This window comes from Notothenia rossii (assembly GCF_949606895.1).
Source record: "Notothenia rossii genome assembly, chromosome: 5".
Classification (NCBI taxonomy): Eukaryota; Metazoa; Chordata; class Actinopteri; order Perciformes; family Nototheniidae; genus Notothenia; species Notothenia rossii.
In genome coordinates, this window is record NC_136903.1 from 6,178,865 (window position 1) to 6,186,487 (window position 7,623).

Below are 7,623 nucleotides of genomic sequence, written 5' to 3' on the forward strand. Positions count from 1 at the left end.
CATCCCAGTCACATGCTCTATGCTCTTGAGAGGACCATTTATCTAAATTGACACAAATCCATGGACCCCTGAACTTGTCATCATGTATCTTACTGTATATCGTGTCATTTAATCCGTCTTAATTCCTGTGGCATTTCTGCAGTGGAGACAGAGTAAAGTTTACTGGAGTTGGATTTGACAATGCTCGGATGACTCGTGACTTGATACTCGTGTTCTGTCATTGTTGAATGTCTGAGACTTTGTTTAATGCACTTCCAGCTGTCTGGCCACAACACTAATCAAAAGGAGATGTGTTATCCCATAATGGATACAAGCCAATTTTCCTTCTTTGACTTATTTTTTCTTCTCAATCACAGTAACTCAGATGTATTCTTAGAGTAGGAAAAAGAACTTGAACAATAGAAAAATGGGAATTGTACCACCAGCTAGTGAATTCAAATGTTTGCTGTTATTCGAAACAAAGCATCACATTTGGGGGAAAAAAGACTCATACTCGAACAAAAATACCTAAAGGCTCCTTTCCAAGCATCAAAGATCCTTCTTAGACTATTCTACCACCGACACCATCACTTCATTTTAATGTAGAGTACATGTTTAATAGTTTCATGCACTGTGTGAGAAAAAAAAACGAAACACTCAGCACTTTTAGTATGACATCCAATTAGTTACTTTAAGACTTCAACATTTATTTGGTTGGAGCTGGAAAACCTTGTTATCAAATATCAATAGCAGCTGATCTCAATAATCTCTGCTGCCAGTTTCCAAAATCTTGTACATAGTTTTCCCAAGGCATTAAACGGTTTATAGCTGCATGATTGGAAAATGATTTTTTTTATATACTTTTATTGTAATTACACAGTGGGCCTAATTACTATGTAACAAAATGGTTTCTCTGCATTTGACCTATCCTAGTGTGTGTGTGTGTGTGTGTGTGTGTGTGTGTGTGTGTGTGTGTGTGTGTGTGTGTGTGTGTGTGTGTGTGTGTGTGTGTGTGTGTGTGTGTGTGTGTGTGTGTGTGTGTGTGTGTGTGTGTGTGTGTGTGTGTGTGTGTGTGTGTGTGTGTGTGTGTGTTGCTACAAGTAGCAGCTGCGTGTGTGTAAACTAGCATTACTGTGTGTGGCCTAGCATTACTATCCTTGTGGGAAGCCTGGATTACTAGTGACCTGAAGACTCTTTTAAATAAGAAAAAGGAAGCTTTTAAGTCTGGGAACAAATCACTGCTAAGGAGTATCCAGCATGAGCTGAGGGACAAGCTGAGGAGGGGCAGAGATTCCTACAGGAAGAAGCTGGAGGCCAAGCTCCAGCAGAACAATAGCAGGGATGTCTGGGCTGGGCTGAAGGCCATTACTGGCTTCAAAGGGAGAGACAGACTGACTGTGGGCACCCTGGAGAGGGCCAACGAGCTGAACACCTTCTTCAATAGGTTTAGCTCTCCACCCGCTGCTGTCTCCTCCACCTCCACTTCACACCTCACCTCCACCAATCAGTGGGGCCTCCAGACATTTTTCATAAGGGTGGCCAAATGGGGCCACTGAAAATCTTGGGGTGGGAAGTCATTTTACTTAGGGGGTGCAGCGAATTGTCAACAAGGGGGGGTGCTAGTGAACTGTCAACGGGGGTGGGGGGCGTTAGCCTCCCTGCAGGGACACGGTGGACCTCTGTTGCCTGTCAACGCAACTTCAATGATGCCGTTTAAAAACACATTAAGGGCGGTACCGGCCGTGAGCGAGCGGAGCAACCGGTCGTTCTGTGATTCTCCAGTTTCTAGGGGGTGCTACGGTGCTAGAAACCCAACATCCCTACTTCCCGCGGCTATGCACAACAATTTAATTGTTGTAAAAGTGGCCAGACAGTTGGAAAAACTCCACCAAGGCAAGGCTGCTGGCCCTGATGGTATTAGCCCTAGGGTCCTGAGGACCTTTGCCCACCAGCTGTCTCCTGTTCTCCAACACCTGTAAAACCTGAGCCTCCAACTGGCTCTCACATCCCATGTGATGAATGTGCTGGAGAGACAGGTCTTGGCCCAACTCAGACCACAGGTCAGATCATTTCTAGACCCTCTGCAATTTGCCTACCAGCCTCACCTGGGGGTGGACGATGCCATCATTTACCTGCTGCAGCGTGCTCACAAATACCTGGAGGGATCGGGTTATGCTGTGACAATCACCTTTTTTGATTTCTCCAGCGCTTTCAACACGATCCAGCCACAGCTACTGAGTGACAAGCTGCAGGCTATGAGGGCAGGCTTGTCCACCATCTCCTGGATTACCAACTACCTCACAGTCAGACCACAGTGCGTCCGGCTGGGCAGTGTGCTGTCTGATGTGGTGGTTGGTAGTACAGGAGCCCCACAGGGGACTGTGCTGTCTCCTTTCCTGATCACCTTATACACCTCAGACTTTCAATACAACTCAGAGTCATGCCATCTGCAGAAGGTTTTGGATGACTCTGCAGTGGTCCATAAGGGATGGACGGGAGGAGGAGTACAGAGCGCTGGAGAGTGATTTTGTAGAGTGGACTGGAATAAATCAAACTCTCTGCTCCATAGTTTCTCTTGGAATAAAACCACATTTTACACATATATAATCTGTTCAATATTTAATATTTCTTCTGTCATATATTTATATGTATATATATATTTGTATATATAATGCCTTGTTAAATTCAACATGTATATTTTCTACATTCTTGTTTATTTCTAATTTTTCTATTTCTATTTTTATTGTACAATGCCTTGTCTTTTTATGCTGCTGCAACACAAAAAAAAAATCCCAAATTGGGATCAATAAATTACTTCTTATCTTATCTTATGGTCAACCGAGTGTGGCTGTGAGCAGAGGTGGGAAGTAGTGGAGTACAAATACTTGTTACTGTACTTAAGTACATTTTTCTGGAATCAGTACTTTAATCCACTACTTATTTTTCTGACGACTTTTTACTTTGACTTCTTACATGTTGAACTCAAATACCTGTACTTTCTACTTCTTACATGTTGAACACAAATACCTGTACTTTCTACTTCTTACATGTTGAATACAAATACCTGTACTTTCTACTTCTTACATGCTGAACACAAATACCTGTACTTTCTACTTCTTACATGTTGAACTCAAATACCTGTACTTTCTACTTCTTACATGTTGAACACAAATACCTGTACTTTCTACTTCTTACATGTTGAACTCAAATACCTGTACTTTCTACTTCTCTCATTTTCGAAACAGGCTGGTTCCTTTAGTCTGAATGTGTGTTTGGTGGCGTGATCATTATTATTTAGAGTCATTACGTGCCTATTGATTTGAACACGATCCGTGTATCCATCATTTCTTGGTCTTCTCTAAAGAAGAGGGACCAATGAAAACGTTGTCATGTTGCCGTTGCTCAGCATGGAAACATTCATTAAATTTAATAAATGGAATTTTAAAGTTTATACTTGAATCTAATGAAAGCCAAATCAAAATCGCAAGGAAATGCAATTATATTACGTCATAAATATTATGGTTATGTGATCGCTCTCATTTGTTCGGGGTCATCCCTAAACGTTGGGTAACAGGCAGATAAACAAAGAGTTGCAGTAATCAATTCTGGGAAAAGTAAAAAGATCTTCTCCACGTCAGAAGATTCGGAAAAAAACCAAATTGTTTAACCATTCTAATAATATAATAATAATGACTTTGATAATGACGTTACTTACTTACGTTGCTTGGCACAAATGTTTGGCTCTGAATTTTCTTTTTTTCCTGGAACAGAGCAGTTTGGGGCAAAATGGGCATGGCAGTTAAGGTCACACACACTATTTTATGAACATATAAATTCACCTGCTGTATAGATTCACACTTAAAGTTTTAGCCTACATAAGAGAGCCGCTTACAGAGACATAACAGCTCATCCACTCGGAAACAAAATAAGAATTATGTAAAAAGTCAGAAATAAAAAATCTGAAATTTTAAGAAAAAAATTGGGAAAATTTAAGAAAAAAATTGAACTTTGAGAAAAATGGGAGGTTTTTGAAAAATGGGAGGTTTTGAAAAATGGGAGGTTTTTGAAAAATGCGACATAATTTTTATAAAAAGTCCAAATGATTTCAACAAATTTTGATTTTTGTTAAAAAGCTAGAATTTTTTTTTAAAACGTAAAAAAAATTGAAAGAAATATCAAAAATAAATCATTGCACATGAGCAATGTGCAACTTGCTCTAGATAGAACACTAACACACATTGACACAAGGTTGCCCATTCCATCGAAACAACTCAGGGTTAAGTATTTTGCCCAAGGATAGATCAACATGGGATCGAACCCGACCGCATTCCCTCACAGCCAGAGTTTGCAAAAGTACCCACATCCTTTACTCAAGTAGAAGTAAAGATGCTCGTGTTTAAACAGACTCTGGTAAAAGTAGAAGTACTGACTAAACTTCCTTACTCAAGTCAAAGTAAAGAGGCTTTGAAATGTACTTCAGTAAAAAGTACCCATAACTAGCAGCTGTTTTAAAGAGTACCTGACCTCCCTTTATATAAATAGAACAATAATGTCATTATTAGCTAATGAATGTTTCCATGCTGAACAACGGCAACATGACAACGTTTCCATTGATCCCTCTTCTTTAGAGAAGACCAGGAAATGATGGATACCCGGATCGTGTTCAAATCAATAGGCACGCAATGACTCTAAATAATAATGATCACGCCACCAAACACACATTCAGACTAAAGGAACCAGCCTGTTTGGAAAATGAGAGAAGTAGAAAGTACAGGTATTTGAGTTCAAAATGTAAGAAGTAGAAAGTACAGGTATTTGGGTTCAACATGTAAGAAGTAGAAAGTACAGGTATTTGTGTTCAACATGTAAGAAGTAGAAAGTACAGGTATTTGTGTTCAAAATGTAAGAAGTCAAAGTAAAAAGTCGTCAGAAAAGTAAGTAGTGGAGTAAAGTACTGATAGCAGAAACTTGTACTTAGATACAGTAACAAAGTATTTGTACTCCACTACTTCCCTCCTCTGCTCCTGTGTCTTGCTTCACGTCTGCTGATAAAAGTCAAGTGCGTTTTCCCAGAAGCTAGAGACAACTCGTGTCAGAATCAGAAAACCTGCAGGCAAAGCAGAGACGTCAGAAAGAACCGAGGCCTCTAATTGCTGCCTTGCTAGAAGCTTAACATTTGACAGGCATATGACTAAAAGCAATCTGTTGAAGACCTTAAACAAATACCACCCGGCTAGTAATTATTATTATCATCGTTCGTTAAGACACGTGTTCGCCTCTCTTCCCCTGAAGCCGCTATGTTTAGCATTGGCTGCACAGATTAGTGAGTCATGCCGGTGAACCAGAAAGAAATCAGATGCCAGATTGCACGCACCACCCCTACAGGAAGTTGCTTTCCTGGAATTTCTTTCAAGGGGAAAGGTGTGTGAGCTGTGTGAAAAATGGTGATGGTAATCAACACTGACATCCTGGTGTTTCCTCACAACAATGGATAAATTAGAGAGCATCACATTTCTCTTTATTGCACTTATTGCAGATTTACATAAAAAGAGCACCATGGAGCTCTACATTCCTGCCAATGTAACAATTGTTTATTATTAATTACACGATATTGATCAAATGACTCATCTGATTAGTCCGATTTCAGAACTTCCGGTTCCCTCGTCTCGAAGTCAGAACTTATTTATAAATATAAATTCCAAGAGTAAGGCTTAGAGAAGCTAACAGAAAAAAATATAACCTAGCTAGCTAAAGGTTTTATTAAAGGTCCCCTATCATACTGTGTTTTATCAATACATTATAGGTCTCAGATATATACTATTGGCTGAAACACCAAACAGATCATTGCAGCATTACCCATAATCCCCTCTGTTTCAGCCCTGTTTCCAAAGTGCTGATTCTCTGTCTGTTACTTTAGATGAAAATAAGGAGCCCCTCCCCACGGCCCTCTGAGAGAGATTTGGTTACAAAGAACACAATGGTGCTCTAGGAGGAGATTCAGGTGATAAGGGGGGGGGGGGGGGGGGGGGGGTTACCTTGGTTGCTGATTGGCTAATGGTTACACAAGACATCGTTATGACATCATAAAGTGGCCAAAATCTGATCAGCTCATGTTGAGACAGGTTTTTATAGAAATGGATCAGGACAAAAAGAGAGAGAATCTTTGTTCCTGAAGCTTTCAGAGTCTCTTTCCATGGAGCTTGTCGTGGCTTCCTTCCTTGTATTTCCATCAAGCCACTAGACGCCTTAAACAGACAGTTCTAACTCGTTTCTTTCCTTAAATTACTCACAGTTTGAAGTGTTGCTTGGCCTCCGATGGTTTAGAAGATGTTGCGATGTGTTTGCTCAAAATAACATAACAAAAATGTGCACATGCAACAAAGAATATAGGCCTTTACAATATTCAAAAGAAATAGGCAAAACTCAAAGTAAAATAACAAAACAACTTAGGTATTCTTTCTGTCTTGATAATGCTTATAACTTAAAGGGTACTTGTACGGTAAGAGTACGGTACGTTACGGTAAGATAAGATAAGTACGGTTAAAAACTGTTCCTCGACGGCGTCTCTCAACAGGTTGCCCATCACTGTGGCTTTAGCACCGGCACCGTGGGAATTGTAGTCGTTTTATAGTGCGTTGACTACAGACGTCACAATTAGGTGGCCTTTCTTATCAAATCAAAATACTGGCTCCAACAGAGCTAATAAAAATAAACAAACACTGCTTCCCAACAACGCCTCGATTTCACAAACGGTCCATCTGAGTGCACGCCAACGCTCGGAGCAACTATTAAAGAAGGAAGAACTTTGCCAAAAAGCTGATTTGTTCACTCTAACTACTTTCATTGTTGCTTTCTAGAATAGCCTCGGGATTCAGCACCCACTTTCATCACGGACAAACAAGTTAGTATTTAATCTGTTTTAATTGGAAGGTAATAACCTGCTCATGTGCCTCACATCCAATGCTATATTGGCCTTACTCCATATTTAAAAAAAGCCTCAGATGATGAGCGCAGAGATGTGTGACGCAAAAAGCCCTGCAGCATATCGCCAGGGCAACAGCAGGACATCACGCTGCATGAAAGGCTCATTGTGACCCTAAGCTGACAGTTTAACTGTACTCCAGTCAACATGACCGATGTGGCTTCGGCTCACAGGGCGAGTTCAGCCTTTGATTTCCAGCGATGCTTCACTCCCGCTGCTAAAAACTAATTAATATGATGATGGACATCGTCTCTTTGTCCTGACACTTGATAAACACCCGTCAACTTCTCTGTACGGCTGCACAATCTGGCAGAAAGAACAAATTAAATATAGATCTTATCATCTTGATTTCATTATATATTCATTGTATGATGTTTTATATTTCAACAGGATTTTTTATGCTCATTTTCATATTTGTATTTCTTTGCTTCCGATACATTTTGACATGCTTTAATGTTCAAAAAGGTCTTTATTTATTTATCATACTGCCTGTGCGCAGTCTGCCTTTGCAGAACATTTACATGCACATAAAAGTATAGTATGAACAGTAGACATTTGAACATATAAAATTGCTGATCACCACTTTCATTGAATTTTGGATGATTTAGTCAACTTTGTAACACCCAAAAATGACCACCATAAAGAAAAGGAATTAACCATCC